Consider the following 8,750-nt stretch of genomic DNA (forward strand, 5'->3'; position numbering starts at 1 on the left):
ACGCTCCCACATGGCCGACCACGGTTGGAATCCCAGACCTGGTGGCTTGCTTTCTCATTTACTTCTCTCTGTCTCTCTCTGGTCAGATTAAAATGAATGAAAAGATAAATAAAATTGAAAAAAAAAAAAAACCAGAAAAACACTGGTGTGTATGACCACATGCCCAAAAGTGTTTGCTTTTAAGAGAAAGTTTTTTTGCTATAAGGCATGTATGCTGGCTAGAGAGAGAGGTAGAGAGCCAGAAAGCAAGAAATCACCTCACGGGGGGATGGTCATGCTGCCACCCCTGCTCCTCCATTCTCTTCTCTGGATTTTGGGCACGCATGTACATGTGCCCAGTGTGAGTTTTAAGCCACTGGATCTGGGACTTGAACTACGGTTGATTACACGAGAGTCTAGTGACGTAACCATCACGGCATCTGCTGGTCCCCACATGCCTAAAATTCTAACAGGATAGAGATGGAGGAAAAAAGATTGTGACTATGCCTCATTGGGAATGGTTTTATCCCATTCTCTCTCTCTCTCTCTCATGTGTACATGAGTGCAGTGTGCTCTCTGACAATTAAAAAAAAAAGTACAAGTTTATTTTGGTGCAAATTAAAAAAAAAATCTATGCATAGATTTTTCATAAAATGAATTTTCCATGAACTTTTTCAAGATTCCTTGGGGACCAGCAGGTGGCGTGGTTGTTAAGGTGCTGGACACTCCCACATGGCCGACCATGGTTTGAGTCCCGGACCTGGTGGCTTGCTTTGTCACTTTCCCTCTCTCTCTGTGTGTGTCTCTGTCTCTCTCTGGTCAAATTAGAATAAATAAATGAAAAATGGGACCAGCAGTTAGCATAATGGTTATGTCGCTGAACTCTCAGGTAGTCGACCACGGTTCAAGTCCTGGACCAGGTGGCTTAAACTCATGCCAGGCACGTGTGTGTGCGTGCCCAGAATCCTGAGAGGAGAATGGAGGAGAAGGGATTGCAGCATGGTCATCTCCCCCTGGGGGAGATGATTTCTCGTTTTCTGTCTCTCTGTCTCTCTGGCGAGCAAACGCGCCCTGTAGCAAAAACGTTTCCAAAAAATAAAAAGAATAAATTTTAAAAAAAGATTCCTTGTATCACTTTAAACACTACCACAGTCAAAGTACAGGATGGGAAGCCAGCAGGTGGGGTGAAGATCAAGGCAGTTGGATCCCACATGGCCGACTTCACGGTTTGTGTGGACCTGGGTGGTTTGAAAATCACAGCAGGTATACAGGTGTGCGTACCCAAAATCCTGAGAGGAGAGTTGAGGAGAAGGAATTGTAGCATAGCCATCCCCCTGGGAGGTGATTTCTCACTTTCTCTCTCTCTTGCTCTCTGTCCAGCAAGTGTACACACCCTGTAGCAAACTTTAAAAAAAGAAAAAAGAAAAAAAGGAAGTACAGGACGGTTCCATCCCCATAAAGCTCCCTTGAGCTACCCCTTTCTAGACAGAACAAATACTCCCCTTTCTCATCCCCCTAATTCCTGGCAATGCCTAATCTCTGTTTTGTTGTTTTAAGATTATTGTATAAATGGAATCATACAGTATGTAACTTTTTAAGATTTGCTTTTTTTTTTTTCTTTTTTTGCTATAGGGTGCGTGAGCTTGCCAGACAGAAATGAAGAGAGAAAGTTAGAAATCACCCCAGAGAGATGACCACACTGCAATCCCTTCTCCTCCATTCTCCTCTCTGGATGTTGGGCATGCACGCTCACACACCCATGACATTTCTCTCTTTTTTTTTTCTTTTCTTTTTTTTTTTCGGAGAGGTTTTTGCTATAGGGTGCATGCACTCACCAGAAAGACAGAGAGAGACAGAGAGACAGAAAGTGAGAAATTACCCCCCAGGGAAGATGGCCACACCACAATCCCTTCTCCTCCATTCTCCTCTCAAGATCTTGGGCACGCATACACACGCACCTGGAGTGAGTTTAAGCCACCGGGTCTCAAACTCGAACCCCGATTGACTACATGGGAGTCCAGCAATATAACCATTATGCCAAATGCTGGTCCCCCCCATGACATTTCTCAAGCCACCAGGTCCAGGACTCAAAACGCTCAGTTGGTCATGTGGGATCCAGCTCCCTCAACTTCTTCTCCACCTGCTAGTCCAAGATTAGCTTTGTTCACCCAGCATAATTCCATTGAAATTCACCTAAATTATGGCACGAATCAGTAGTTTGTTCCTATTCCATAGTATGGATGTATCATAGTTCGTTTAAACATTCATCCCTAATGTTGAAAGACTTTGTGTTGTTTCCAGTCTGGGACTATTATAAATTAAGTTGGTATGGACATTTGTGTACAGGTTTGTGTGTAAACACAATTTTTCATTTCTCTGATATAAATGCCCAAGAATGCAGTTGCTATATTATACATTTATTTTTTAAGAAACTGCCTAGCTTTTTGGCAGAGTGGCTGTGCCATTTTACGTTCCCACCAGCGAGTTTTGAATGACCCAGTTTCTGTACAGACTGTCAGTTATCACTATTTTTTATTTTAGCTATTCCTATAGGTATGTACTGTATATCTCATTATGGTTTCAATTTGCAATTTCCTAGCGGCTAATGATGTAGACCATCTTTGGATGTGGATATTTTCCATCCATATATCCTATTTGGTGAAATGGCTCTTAAGGGCCGGCAGGTGGCGTGGTGGTTAAGGGCGTTGGATTCCCACATGGCCAACTGTGGGAATAAATGGAATCATTTATTCCTAGACCTGGCAGCTTGCTTTCTCACTTTCCCTCTCTGGTCAAATCAAAATAAATAAATAAATAAAGTTAAATAAAATAATTATATTTTTAAAAAAGAAAGAAATGTCTCTTCATCTCTTGCATGGATTTTCTTTTTCTTTTTTTTTAAAAGAGAGATTTTTTGCTATAGGGTGCATGTGCTCGCCGAAGAGACAGAGAGTCAGACAGACAGAAAGTAAGAAATCACCCCCCAGGGGAGATGGCCACGCTGTAATCCCTTCTCCTCCATTCTTCTCTCAGGATCTTGGAGAGAAGAATGTGCCCAGCATGAGTTTTAAGCCTGCGGGTCCAGGACTTGGTCCAGCAACATAACCATTATGCCATCTGCTGGTCCCTCTTGTGTGGATTTTCTAATTGCATTCTTTGTACTCTTGAGTTTTGAGAGTTATTTATGTGTTCTAAACACTAGTCTTTTGTTAAGATTGTAGTTTGCAGACATCTTTCATAGTCTAAACGGAGTCCTTTGCAGAGCAAAAGTTTTTAATAGTGCTGTGGTCTAATTAATCTTTTCTTTCTTTTATGGATCATGCTTTTGGTGTCAATTCTAAGAAATACTAGACTTTTCCCAAAGATTTTCTCCTACAATTTTTTTTTTGTTTGCTACAGGGTGCATGTACTCCCCGGAGAGAGAGAGAAAGGGAAAGTGAGAAATCACCCTCCCCCCCAGTGGGAATGGCCATGCTGCAATTCCTTCTCTTCCATTTTCCTTGGGATTTTAGGTACTCACACAAGCACGCCCACCATGACTTTCAAGCTGTCGATCAGTTCTGGAACTCGAGCTGTGCAGTAGGCCATGTGGAATGCGGCTGCCTTAGCCTTCACACCACCAGCTGGCCCTCTCCTACATGTTTTCCTACAAGTCTGTAGAAGATTGTTTTTCATTTAAGTCTGTGATTCACTTTGAGTTAATTTTTGTATAGAGCGTGAGATTTAGGTCAAGGTTTTTTGTTTTGGATGCTTTTTTTGTTTTTGTTTTGTTGTTTTCTCATCAATGTTTAATCGCTCCAATTCCATTTGCGTGGCCAGCAGATGGCATAGTGGACTCCCACATGGCTAACTGTGGTTCAAGTCTGGGACCTGGTAGCTTGAAACTCACACTGGGCTCATGTTGCATGTGCGCCTAAGATCCCAGAAGAATGGAGAAGGAATTGTAGTGTGGCCATCACCACTGCGGGGGGAGGGGGTGTGCTTTCTTTTCCTCTTTCTCTGTCTCTGTCTCTGTCTCTCTCTCACCAGCAAGTACATGCACTCTAAGGCAAAAACCTCTTTTTTTTTAAAAAAAAAAAAGTTCGTTTGCTCCTGCCTTCATTGAATCGTTTTCACACCTTTGTTAAAATTCAATTGGAGGGGACCAGCAGTTAGCGTAATGGCTACGTCGCTGGACTCCCATGTAGTCAACCGCAGTTCGAGTCCCGGATCCGGTGGCTTAAACTCACGCCGGGCGCGTGTGCGTGCATGCCCAAGATCCCAAGGGGAGAATGGAGGAGAAGGGATTGCGGTGTGGCCATCCCTCTCTGGGGGGGTGATTTCTCGCTTTCTGTCTCTCTGTCTCTCTGACGAGCGCACGCACCTTATAGAAAAAAAAAATTCAGTTGGGCAGGGCCAGCAGGTGGCATGGAGTTTAAGGCACTGGATTCTACATGGCAAACTTTGCCATTCAAATTCCCCTGGGGGTCTGATTTCTCACTTTCTCTCTTCATGTCTCTCTCCCTCTCTCTCTCTCTCTCTCTCTCTCTCTCTGGCGAGGGCAACTACCCTATAGCGAAAACAAACAAACAAACAAAAAATCAGTTGGACATATTTGTGTGAATCTATTTCTGCATATTCTATTCTGTTCCATTTATCTATATGTTTATTCTACCACCGTCACCATACCATCCTAATTACTGTAGCTGTATAGTAAGCCTCAGCATAAAGTAGAATGTGTTTTCTTGCTTAAATTTTCTTTTCCAAATTGTCTTAGCCCTTGAGAAAGAAAATAAGATTAGTAAGGGATTTTAAATTAACCAGGTCCTGAGAGGTATGCAGATTTGAGACTTAGCCATGCATGCTGTGATTTTCTGACTCAGGGAATTTAAAAGAGCTGCTTCCATTGTCCTGGACTGTATCATAAGAGATTGTAGTCATGGAAACTTGAAGCAATGCCTAGACAATTTTTATGCTAAAATTGTTAACTAATGTGAATAATGTGAATCCTTGTAAAACACTTTGTAACTTTTCTTTTTCCTCTCTTCTTTCTTTTGTTCCATTTTCCAAAAAAAGAAGACCCCAAATTCTGACATTTGGGAGAAATTTAGGTTACTGGAGGCTTTGTCTTCCAAGGTGTACATCCTAAAACTTGGCCGTCAATAAATTCTTTGCTTGCTTGACACAATTCTAGTTCCATTGCTTTCTCATATTAATTTTTTAAACTATTTTATTTAAATTTATTCATTATTATTTTTAAAATTTGACCACAGATAGATACACACAAAAAGAGAAAGAGAGAGAGAGAGGGAAAGTGAGAAAGCAAGCCACCAGGACTTGAACTATGGTCAACCATGTGGGAGTCCAGCGCCTTAACCACCACACCACATGCCAGCCCTCCAATTTTAAAAATTTGCTGGGATTTTTTCTTTTTTCTTAAGAGAGAGTCTTAGACCAGCAAGTAGTGTAGTGGTTAAGGCATTGGACTCCACACGACTGACTACGTAGTTTGAGTCCCAGACCCTGCAGCTTGAAAAACATGCCAGGCGTGCATGTATGCATGCCCAAACTCCTGAAAGGAGATGGAGAAGAAGGGATTGTGACCTGGTCATCCCCCTGAGGGGATGATTTCTTACCTTTCCTCTCTCTTCATCTCTCTCCAGTGAGCACATGTACCCTGTGACAAACATCTAAAAATAAAAATTAAAAAAAGACAAGGTCTCACCATGCCGCAATATTCTTGCCTCAGCCTCCCAGCTGGAGCTACAGGTATGCACCACCACGTACTGGCTTTTCAGACAGAGTCTTGCTATGTTGTCCAGGCCCCCTCGAACTTGCAATCCTCCTGTCTCAGCTTCCTGGATTGCTCTAGGCCTTTAGATTACACCAAGAATCAAACCCAGGACTCCCATTGCCATTTTGTTATTGATTTCTAGTTTGATTTCATTATGGTCAGAGAACATACTCTGCATGATTCCAATTTTTTAAAGTTTGTTGAGATTTGTTTTATCATCTTGACTATGGTCTGTCTTAAACAGAATCTGTTTTTTGCTGTTATTGAATGGAGCATTTATAAATGTCAATTATATCCTTTCGTTTGATGGTGGTTTTCTTTTTTTACCAATTCTTGGTAAATTTTGGTGATTTTTTTGTCTAATAATTTTTTAAGAATTATTTATTTAATTTTATTTATTGATTAATTTTTTTAAAATTTATTTTTAATTTGACCAGAGAGAGACAGAAAAAGAGAGAAAGTGAGAAAGCAAACCACCAGGTTAGGGATGCGAACCACAGCTGGTTATGTGGGAGTCCAGTGCTTTAACCACCATGCAACCTGCTGGCCCCTGTCTAATAATTCTACAAATTACTGGGAGTAAGGTTTGAAGCCTCCAGCTATAGTATATAGGTATTCCTGTATCTTTTTCATAGACCAACCCTTTTATCAATAACTAGTATCCCTAGTAATTTTATTTGCTCTGATATCTATTTTGTCATATGTTAATATGGACACTTTTGCTTTTTTTTTTTTTTTTAGAGGTTTTTGCTACAGGGTGCATGTGCTCACCAGAAAGACAGAGAGAGAAACAGAGAGACAGAAAGCGATAAATCACCTCCCAGGGGCGATAGCTGCACTGCAATCCCTTCCTCCATTATCTTCTCGGGAATTTTATTTGCTCTGATATCTATTTTGTCATATGTTAATATGGACACTTTTGCTTTTTTTTTTTTTTTTAGAGGTTTTTGCTACAGGGTGCATGTGCTCACCAGAAAGACAGAGAGAGAAACAGAGAGACAGAAAGCGATAAATCACCTCCCAGGGGCGATAGCTGCACTGCAATCCCTTCCTCCATTATCTTCTCGGGATCTTGGCCACGCATGCACACGCGCCCGGCATGAGTTTAAGCCACCGGGTCCAGGACTTGAACTGCAGTCGACTACATAGGAGTCCAGCGACATAGCCATTACGCCAACTGCGGGTCCTGACACTTTTGCTTTTTTGAGTAATGCTTGCATAATATATATTTTCATCCTTTTATTTTCAACTTATTTCACTATATCTAAAATGATTTTTTTTCTTAGATGGCATATAGTCGAGCTTTTTTTTTTTTTGCTAGAGAGCATGTGCACTTATCAAATAGAGACAGAGAGAGGGAGACAAGAAAGCACTCCCCTCCATGGGGAATGACCACACCACAGTTTCTTCTCCTTCATCTTCTCCTTTGGGGATTTTGAGCACACATAACACATGCCTGGAGTGTTTCTCAAGCCACTTAGTCTGGAACTCAAACCTCAGGATCAGCCATGTGGAATCTGGCTACCCCAACCACCAGGCCAGCCCAGACCATGTTTTGTATCTACTTTGTTGAGCTCACATCTGGTTTTGTTTTTGTTTTTGTTTTTGTTTTTTAAGGTTTTTGCCATAGTGCAATTGTACTCTACAGAGACACAGAGACAATGAGAGAGGAAGTGAGAAATCGCCCCACAGTGGGGATAACCACAGTGCAATACCTTCTCTTTCATTCTTCTCTTGGGATTTTGGGCATACACCCAGTGTAATTTTTTAAGCCACCAGGTCTAAGACTCAAACCACAGCAAGCTATATGAGAGTCCAGCATCTTAACCACCACGCCACCTGCTGGTCTCATCAAACATATATATATATATATATATTTTGGAGAGGTTTTTGCTATAGGGTGTGTGCGCTCGCCAGACAGACAGAGAGACAGAGAGACAGAAAACGAGAAATCACCCCCCAGGGGGGATGGCCACGCTGCAATCCCTTCTCCTCCATTCTCCTCTCGGGATCTTGGGCACGCACGCACACGCGCCCGGCGTGAGTTTAAGCCACCGGGTCCGGGACACGAACCGCGGTCGACTACGTGGGAGTCCAGCGACATAGCCATTATGCCAACTGCTGGTCTCGAAACATAATTTTGAACTATATTAGGAGGATAGTCTATTATATTTCCTTTCTTTTTTTTTTTTTAACCCCATTTCATTTTTCTTTCTGAAGTCCCAACTTCTTTATGTTATCATTTTTATTTCTACTTAGGGATATTCCTTTAGCCTTTCTTTAAGCATAAACCTGCCAGTAACAAATTCTCTTTATATTCTTTTATCTGAGAATGCCTTTATTTTCCCCCTTCCTAGATGAAGGATATGTATTTTAAGTTTATTTCTTTATTGAGAGAGAGAGACAGGTACTCTCAACAGGGCCTTCATGCAGCAATCCCCATCCCACACACACCAGACTTCCAGTCAGCCAGGATCAAAGGTGCTTGCAGGCATGCCTGGCATGTTCTAGACAACCTGGGCTTAAAACTCAGGGTCTCCCATGTGGCTCCTTGTCATGTAGCAGTGCCCTACGGCCTGTACCACTACAGCTGGGTCTCAGAGGATATTTTTTTCTAGGTATAGAATTTGGGGTTGCCATTTCTTTTCTGTCAGTACATAAAAAATGTTGTGCAGGGACCAGCAGATAGCATAATGGTTACGTCACTGGACTCCCACATAGTCAATCATGGTACAAGTCTTGGACCTGATGGCTTGAAACTCACGCTGGGCATGCCCAAAATCCCAGAAGGAGAATGAAGCAGAAAGGATTGCCACATGGCCATTCTCCCTGGGGAGGGGATGATTTCTCACTTTCTGTCTCTTTGTCTCTCATCTCTCTGGCAAGCACATGTCTCTCTAGCAAGCACATGTGCTCTATAGCAAAAAATCTTTCTCTCAAAACAAGAAAGAGGGGGGGCCAGCAGGTGGCATGGTGGTTGAGGCACTGGACACTCCCA

This window comes from Tupaia chinensis, unplaced genomic scaffold (genome assembly GCF_000334495.1).
Source record: "Tupaia chinensis unplaced genomic scaffold, TupChi_1.0 Scaffold138400_1, whole genome shotgun sequence".
Taxonomy (NCBI): domain Eukaryota; kingdom Metazoa; phylum Chordata; class Mammalia; order Scandentia; family Tupaiidae; genus Tupaia; species Tupaia belangeri.